The sequence below is a fragment of the Arachis hypogaea genome, chromosome 16, assembly GCF_003086295.3.
Source record: "Arachis hypogaea cultivar Tifrunner chromosome 16, arahy.Tifrunner.gnm2.J5K5, whole genome shotgun sequence".
Classification (NCBI taxonomy): domain Eukaryota; kingdom Viridiplantae; phylum Streptophyta; class Magnoliopsida; order Fabales; family Fabaceae; genus Arachis; species Arachis hypogaea.
The window spans coordinates 62,581,991-62,588,720 of record NC_092051.1 but is presented as its reverse complement, the minus strand read 5'-3'; the positions used below and the strand labels follow the sequence as shown (position 1 = coordinate 62,588,720).

The window sequence follows — 6,730 nt, the reverse complement described above, 5'->3', positions numbered from 1 at the left end:
CAATGAATGGGTGCAGTTACACATTTTCTATGAAGGTCTTTCTTATGAATCAAAGAAGGCAGTAGACCACTCATCCGGGGGATCTCTGAATAAGAAGAAAACCATTGAAGAAGCCGTAGATGTCATTGAGACTGTAGCTGAGAATGACTATTTCTATGCTTCTGAAAGAGGCAACACTAGAGGAGTGATAGAGCTAAACAACGTGGATGCACTGCTGGCCCAAAACAAGATGATCACCAAGCAGTTAGCTGACCTTACGAAGAAGATGGAGAGGAATCAAGTAGCAGCAATCAGTGCCTCATCATCAGCTCAAGAAGGAGTGAATACAGAGGCAGAGGGTGATCAGGAATAAGCCAACTACATTGAAAATTCGTCTAGGCAAAACCATGATCCATACTCCAAAACTTACAATCCTGGTTGGAGAAACCACCCAAACTTTGGGTGGGAAAATCAACAAGATCAAGGCCAAGATCAGAGACGCCACAACCCCAACAACAATGCAGCTCACCAAAATTTCATACAGAGATCATATCAGCACCCACCTAACAACACATCTCAACATCCATACTGATGAGCAAATATTTTATACGCTTTTTGGGGTTAATTTCATATAGTTTTTAGTATGATTTGGTTAGCTTTTAGTATATTTTCATTAGTTTTTAGGCAAAATTCATATTTCTGGACTTTACTATGAGTTTGTGTGTTTTTCTGTAATTTCAGGTATTTTCTGGCTGAGATTGAAGGAGCTGAGCAAAAATCTGATTCAGGCTAAAAAAGGACTGTTGATGCTGTTGGATTCTGACCTCTCAACACTCGGAATAGATTTTCTGGAGCTACAGAAGTCCAATTGGCACTCTTCCAATTGCGTTGGAAAGTAGACCTCCAGGGCTTTCCAGAAATATATAATAGTCTATACTTTCCTCAAGGATAGAAGACGTAAACTGGCGTTCAACGCCAGTTCCATGTTGCAGTCTGGCGTCCAGCGCCAGAAACAGGTTACAAGTTGGAGTTCAACGCCAGAAACAGGTTACAACCTGGCGTTGAATGCCCAAAACAGCCCAGGCACGTGAGAAGCTTAAGTCTCAGCCCCAGTACACACCAAGTGGGCCCCAGAATTGGATTTCTGCACTATCTATCATAGTTTACGCATTTTCTGTAAACCTAGGTTACTAGTTTAGTATTTAAACAATTTTTAGAGATTTATTTTGTACCTCATGACATTTTAGATATGAACTTTGTAATCTCTGATGGCATGAGTCTCTAAACTCCATTGTTGGGGGTGAGGAGCTCTGCTGTGTTTCGATGAATTAATGCAACTATTTCTGTTTTCCATTCAAACATGCGTGTTCCTATCTAAGATATTCATTCGCGCTTAATTATAGAGAAGGTGATGATCTGTGACACTCATCACCTTCCTCAATCCATGAACGTGTGTCTGACAACCACCTCCGTTCTACATCAGATTGAATGAGTATCTCTTAGATTTCTTAATCAGAATCTTTGTGGTATAAGCTAGATTGATGGCAGCATCCATGAGAATCCGGAAAGTCTAAACCTTGTCTGTGGTATTCCGAGTAGGATTCTGGGATTGGATGGCTGTGACGAGCTTTAAACTCGCGAGTGTTGGGCGTAGTGACAGTCGCAAAAGGATCAATGGATCCTATTCCAGCATGAGTGGGAACCGACAGATGATTAGCCGTGTAGTGACAGCGCACGTGGACCCTTTTCACTGAGAGGACAGATGGCAGCCATTGACAACGGTGATCCAGCAACACACAGCTTGCCATGGAAGGAACTTTGCACTTTTGCATGCATGAGGGAAGAGGAATACAAGAGAAAAGTTGAAATTCAGAAGACAAAGCATCTCCAAAACCCCAACATATTCTCCATTACTGCATAACAAGTAACCTTTAATTCATGCTCTCTTGTTCATCAACTGATAACCACAAATTAATATCCTGACTAAGAGTGGCAAGATAACTGATGAGCGGATAATTTATACGCTTTTTGACATTGTTTTTAGTTTGTTTTTAGTAGGATCTAGTTACTTTTAGGGATGTTTTCATTAGTTTTATGTTAAATTCACATTTCTGGACTTTACTATGAGTTTGTGTGTTTTTCTGTGATTTCAGGTATTTTCTGGCTGAAATTGAGGGACTTGAGCAAAAATCAGATTCAGAGGTTGAAGAAGGACTGCTGATGCTGTTGGATTCTGACCTCCCTGCACTCAAAGTGGATTTTCTGGAGCTGCAGAACTCGAAATGGTGCGCTTCTAATTGCGTTGGAAAGTAGACATCCAGGGCTTTCCAGCAATGTATAATAGTCTATACTTTGCTCAAGTTTAGACGATGCAAACTGGCGTTCAACGCCAGCTTTCTGCCCAAATCTGGCGTCCAGCGCGAGAAAAGGATCCAAAACCAGAGTTGAACGCCCAAACTGGCACAAAAGCTGGCGTTCAACTCCAAGAAGGACCTCTACACGTGCAACACTCAAAGCTCAGCCCAAGCACACACCAAGTGGGCCCTAGAAGTAGATTTATGCATCAATTACTTACTTCTGTAAACCCTAGTAGCTAGTTTATTATAAATAGGGCCTTTTACTATTGTATTAGACATCCTGGATCGTATTTTGATCCTGTGATCACGTTTTGGGGGCTGGCCATCTCGGCCATGCCTGGACCTTTCACTTATGTATTTTTAACGGTAGAGTTTCTACACTCCATAGATTAAGGTGTGGAGCTCTGCTGTTCCTCAAAGATTAATGCAAAGTACTACTGTTTTCTATTCAATTCATCTTATTTCGCTTCTAAGATATTCATTCGCACTTCAACCTGAGTGTGATGAACGCTACAATCATCATCATTCCCTATGAACACGTGCCTGACAACCACCTCCGTTCTACATTAGATTGAATGAGTATCTCTTAGATCTCTTAATCGGAATCTTCGTGGTGTAAGCTAGAATGATGGCGGCATTCAAGAGAATCCAGAAAGTCTAAACCTTGTCTGTGGTATTCCGAGTAGGATTCAATGATTGAATGATTGTGACGAGCTTCAAACTCGCGATTGCCGGGCGTAGTGACAGACGCAAAAGGATAGTAAATCCTATTCCAGCATGATCGAGAACCGACAGATGAATAGCCGTGCTGTGACAGGGTGCGTTGACCATTTTCACTGAGAGGATAGGATGAAACCATTGACAAGGGTGATGCCTCCAGACGATTAGCGATGCCGTGACAGGGCATTTGGATCATTTTCCCAAGAGAAGACCGAAAGTAGCCATTGATAGTGGTGATGTATCACATAAAGCCAGCCATGGAAAGGAGTAAGACTGATTGGATGAAGATAGCAGGAAAGCAGAGGTTCAGAGGAACGAAAGCATCTCTATTCGCTTATCTGAAATTCTCACCAATAATTTACATAAGTATTTCTATCCCGATTTTATTAATTATTTTCGAAAACCCCATTAATATTTTATATCCGCCTGACTGAGATTTACAAGGTGACCATAGCTTGCTTCATACCAACAATCTCCGTGGGATTCGACCCTTACTCACGTAAGGTATTACTTGGACGACCCAGTGCACTTGCTGGTTAGTTGTGCGAAGTTGTGAACCATGGTATTGGCATCATGTTGTTGGCGCCATTACCAGGGAAAGAAAGAGCGATGAATTTTACATAATCAAAGTGTAATCACAATTTCTGCGCACCAAGTTTTTGGCGCCGTTGCCGGGGATTGTTCGAGTTTGGACAACTGATGGTTCATCTTGTTGCTCAGATTAGGTAATTTTCTTTTTGTTTTAATTTCAAAAATTTTTCAAAAAAACCTTTCAAAATTTTCTCCTTTGTTTTCGAAAAAAAATAAAAATGTTTTCAAAAATATATTTTTCTTCAGAATTTTTAAGAATGAATTCCAGTGTTTCATGAAGCATGTGAAGCTTGGCTGGCTGTAAAGCCATGTCTAAATTCTTTTGGACTGAGGCTTCCACTCATAAGTATATGAAGTTGGATGAAATATCAGCTGTTGTATACATGAGAGGTATCTATGTTTGCTGAAGCTTGGCTGGCTAGTGAGCCATGTCTAATTCCTAGACTGAAGCTTTAGACTAACATGGCAAGATTCCTGGAATTCATATTAAAAATTTTGAAATCCTTATTTTTGTTTTTCAAATAATTTTCGAAAAAAAATCCAAAAAAATTAGAAAATCATAAAAATCAAAAATATTTTTCTGTTTCTTGTTTGAGTCTTGAGTCATGTTATAAGTTTGGTGTCAATTGCTTGTGCATCTTGCATTTTTCGAAAATTTTCATGCATTCATAGTGTTCTTCATGATCTTCAAGTTGTTCTTGGTAAGTCTTCTTGTTTGATCTTTGCATTTGCATGTTTTGTGTCTTTTCTTGTTTTTCATATGCATTCTTGAATTCTTAGTGTCTAAGCATTAAAGAATTCTAAGTTTGGTGTCTTGCATGTTTTCCTTGCATTAAAAATTTTTCAAAAATATGTTCTTGATGTTCATCATGACATTCAAAGTGTTCTTGGTGTTCATCTTGACATTCATAGCATTCTTGCATGCATTCCTTGTTTTGATCCATAACTTTCATGCATTGCATCATTTTTCTTGTTTTTCTCTCTCATCATAAAAATTCAAAAATCAAAAAAATATCTTTCCTTTTTTTTTCTCTCTTAAAATTTCGAAAATAAGATTTGAATTTTTCAAAAAATTTTAAAATCTAGTTGTTTTTATGAGTCAAATCAAATTTTCAATTTAAAAATCTCATCTCATCTTTTTCAAAATCTTTTTCAAAAATCAAATCTTTTTCAAATTTCTTAGTTATTTTCAAAAATTCCAAAAATATTTTTCAAAAATCTTTTTCTTATTTTTTATATCAAATTTTCGAAAATAACATAATCAATTAATGTTTTGATTCAAAAATTTCAAGTTTGTTACTTGCTTGTTAAGAAAGATTCAAACTTTAAGTTCTAGAAGCATATCTTGTGATTTCTTGTGAATCAAGTCATTAATTGTGATTTTAAAAATTCAAATCTTTTTCAAAAACTAATTTCAATCATATCTTTTCAAAAATGTCTTCTTATCTTACCTTTTTCAAAAAAATTTGATTTCAAAATATCTTCTCTAACTTCCTAACTTCTTATCTTTTCAAAATTGATTTTCAAATTTGTTTCAACTAACTAACTAACTTTTTGTTTGTTTCTTATCTTTTTCAAAACTACCTAACTAACTCTCTCTCTCTCTCTAATTTTCGAAAATATCTTTCCTCTTTTTCAAAAAAATTTCTTTTTAATTAACTAAAATTTTAATTTTTTCATTTTAATTTTCGAAAAACCACTAACCTTTTTCAAAAACTATTTTCAAAAATCAACTAACTCTTTTTCAAAAAAATTATTTTCGAAAATACTCTCTTTCTCTCATCTTATTCTATTTATTTATTCATCTACGAACATCTCTTTCTCACATCACTCACCAAATTCGAACCCCCTCTTCTATCTGTGTTCAAATTTTTTCTTCTTTTCTTCTACTCACATAAGGGAACATCTATACTGTGGTAAAAAGGATCCCTATTATTATTATTTTTCTGTGCCCTCTTCTTTGTCATATGAGCAGGAGCAAGGACAAGAACATTCTTGGGGAAGCAGATCCAGAACCTGAAAGGACTCTGAAAAGGAAACTAAGAGAAGCTAAAATACAACAATCCAGAGATAACCTTTCAGAAATTTTCGAACAGGAAGAGGAGATGGCAGCCGAAAATAATAATAATGCAAGGAGAATACTTGGGTACTTTACTGCACCTAATTCCAATTTACATGGAAGAAGCATCTCCATTCCTACCATTGGAGCAGACAACCTTGAGCTGAAACCTCAGCTAGTTTCTCTGATGCAGCAGAACTGCAAGTTTCATGGACTTTCATCTGAAGATCCTTTTCAGTTCTTAACTGAATTCTTGCAGATATGTGATACTGTTAAGACTAATGGAGTAGATCATGAAGTCTACAGGCTCATGCTTTTCCCTTTTGCTGTAAGAGATAGAGCTAGAGTGTGGTTGGACTCTCAACCTAGAGATAGCCTGAACTCTTGGGATAAGCTGGTCACAGCTTTCTTAGCCAAGTTCTTTCCTCCTCAAAAGCTGAGCAAGCTTAGAGTGGACATTCAGACCTTCATACAGAAAGAAGGTGAATCCCTCTATGAAGCTTGGGAGAGATACAAAGGACTGACCAAAAAGTGTCCTACTGACATGTTTTCAGAATGGACCATCCTGGATATATTCTATGATGGTTTATCTGAGCTATCAAAGATGTCATTGGATACTTCTGCAGGTGGATCCATTCACCTAAAGAAAACGCCTGCAGAAGCTCAAGAACTCATTGACATGGTTGCTAATAACCAGTTCATGTACACTTCTGAGAGGAATCCTGTGAGTAATGGGACGCCTATGAAGAAGGGAGTTATTGAAATTGATACTTTGAATGCCATATTGGCTCAGAATAAAATATTGACTCAGCAAGTCAATATGATTTCCCAGAGTCTGAATGGAATGCAAGCTACATCCAACAGTACTCAAGAGGCATCTTCTGAAGAAGAAGCTTATGATCCTGAGAACCCTGCAATAGCAGAGGTGAATTACTTAGGTGAATCTTATAGAAACACCTATAACTCATCATGGAGAAATCATCCAAATTTCTCATGGAAGGATCAAAAGCCTCAACAAGGCTTT

General features: G+C 37.3%; 1 non-coding gene across 1 annotated transcript; it reads right to left on the bottom strand.

The window, feature by feature from the left end:
* Window positions 1–6,148: 6,148 nt before the first annotated feature.
* LOC112760156 (small nucleolar RNA R71) lies at window positions 6,149–6,252 on the bottom strand. Its single transcript, XR_003180607.1, has one exon. It is a non-coding gene; the product is annotated as a small nucleolar RNA R71 (small nucleolar RNA).
* Between the last annotated feature and the right edge of the window lie 478 nt (window positions 6,253–6,730).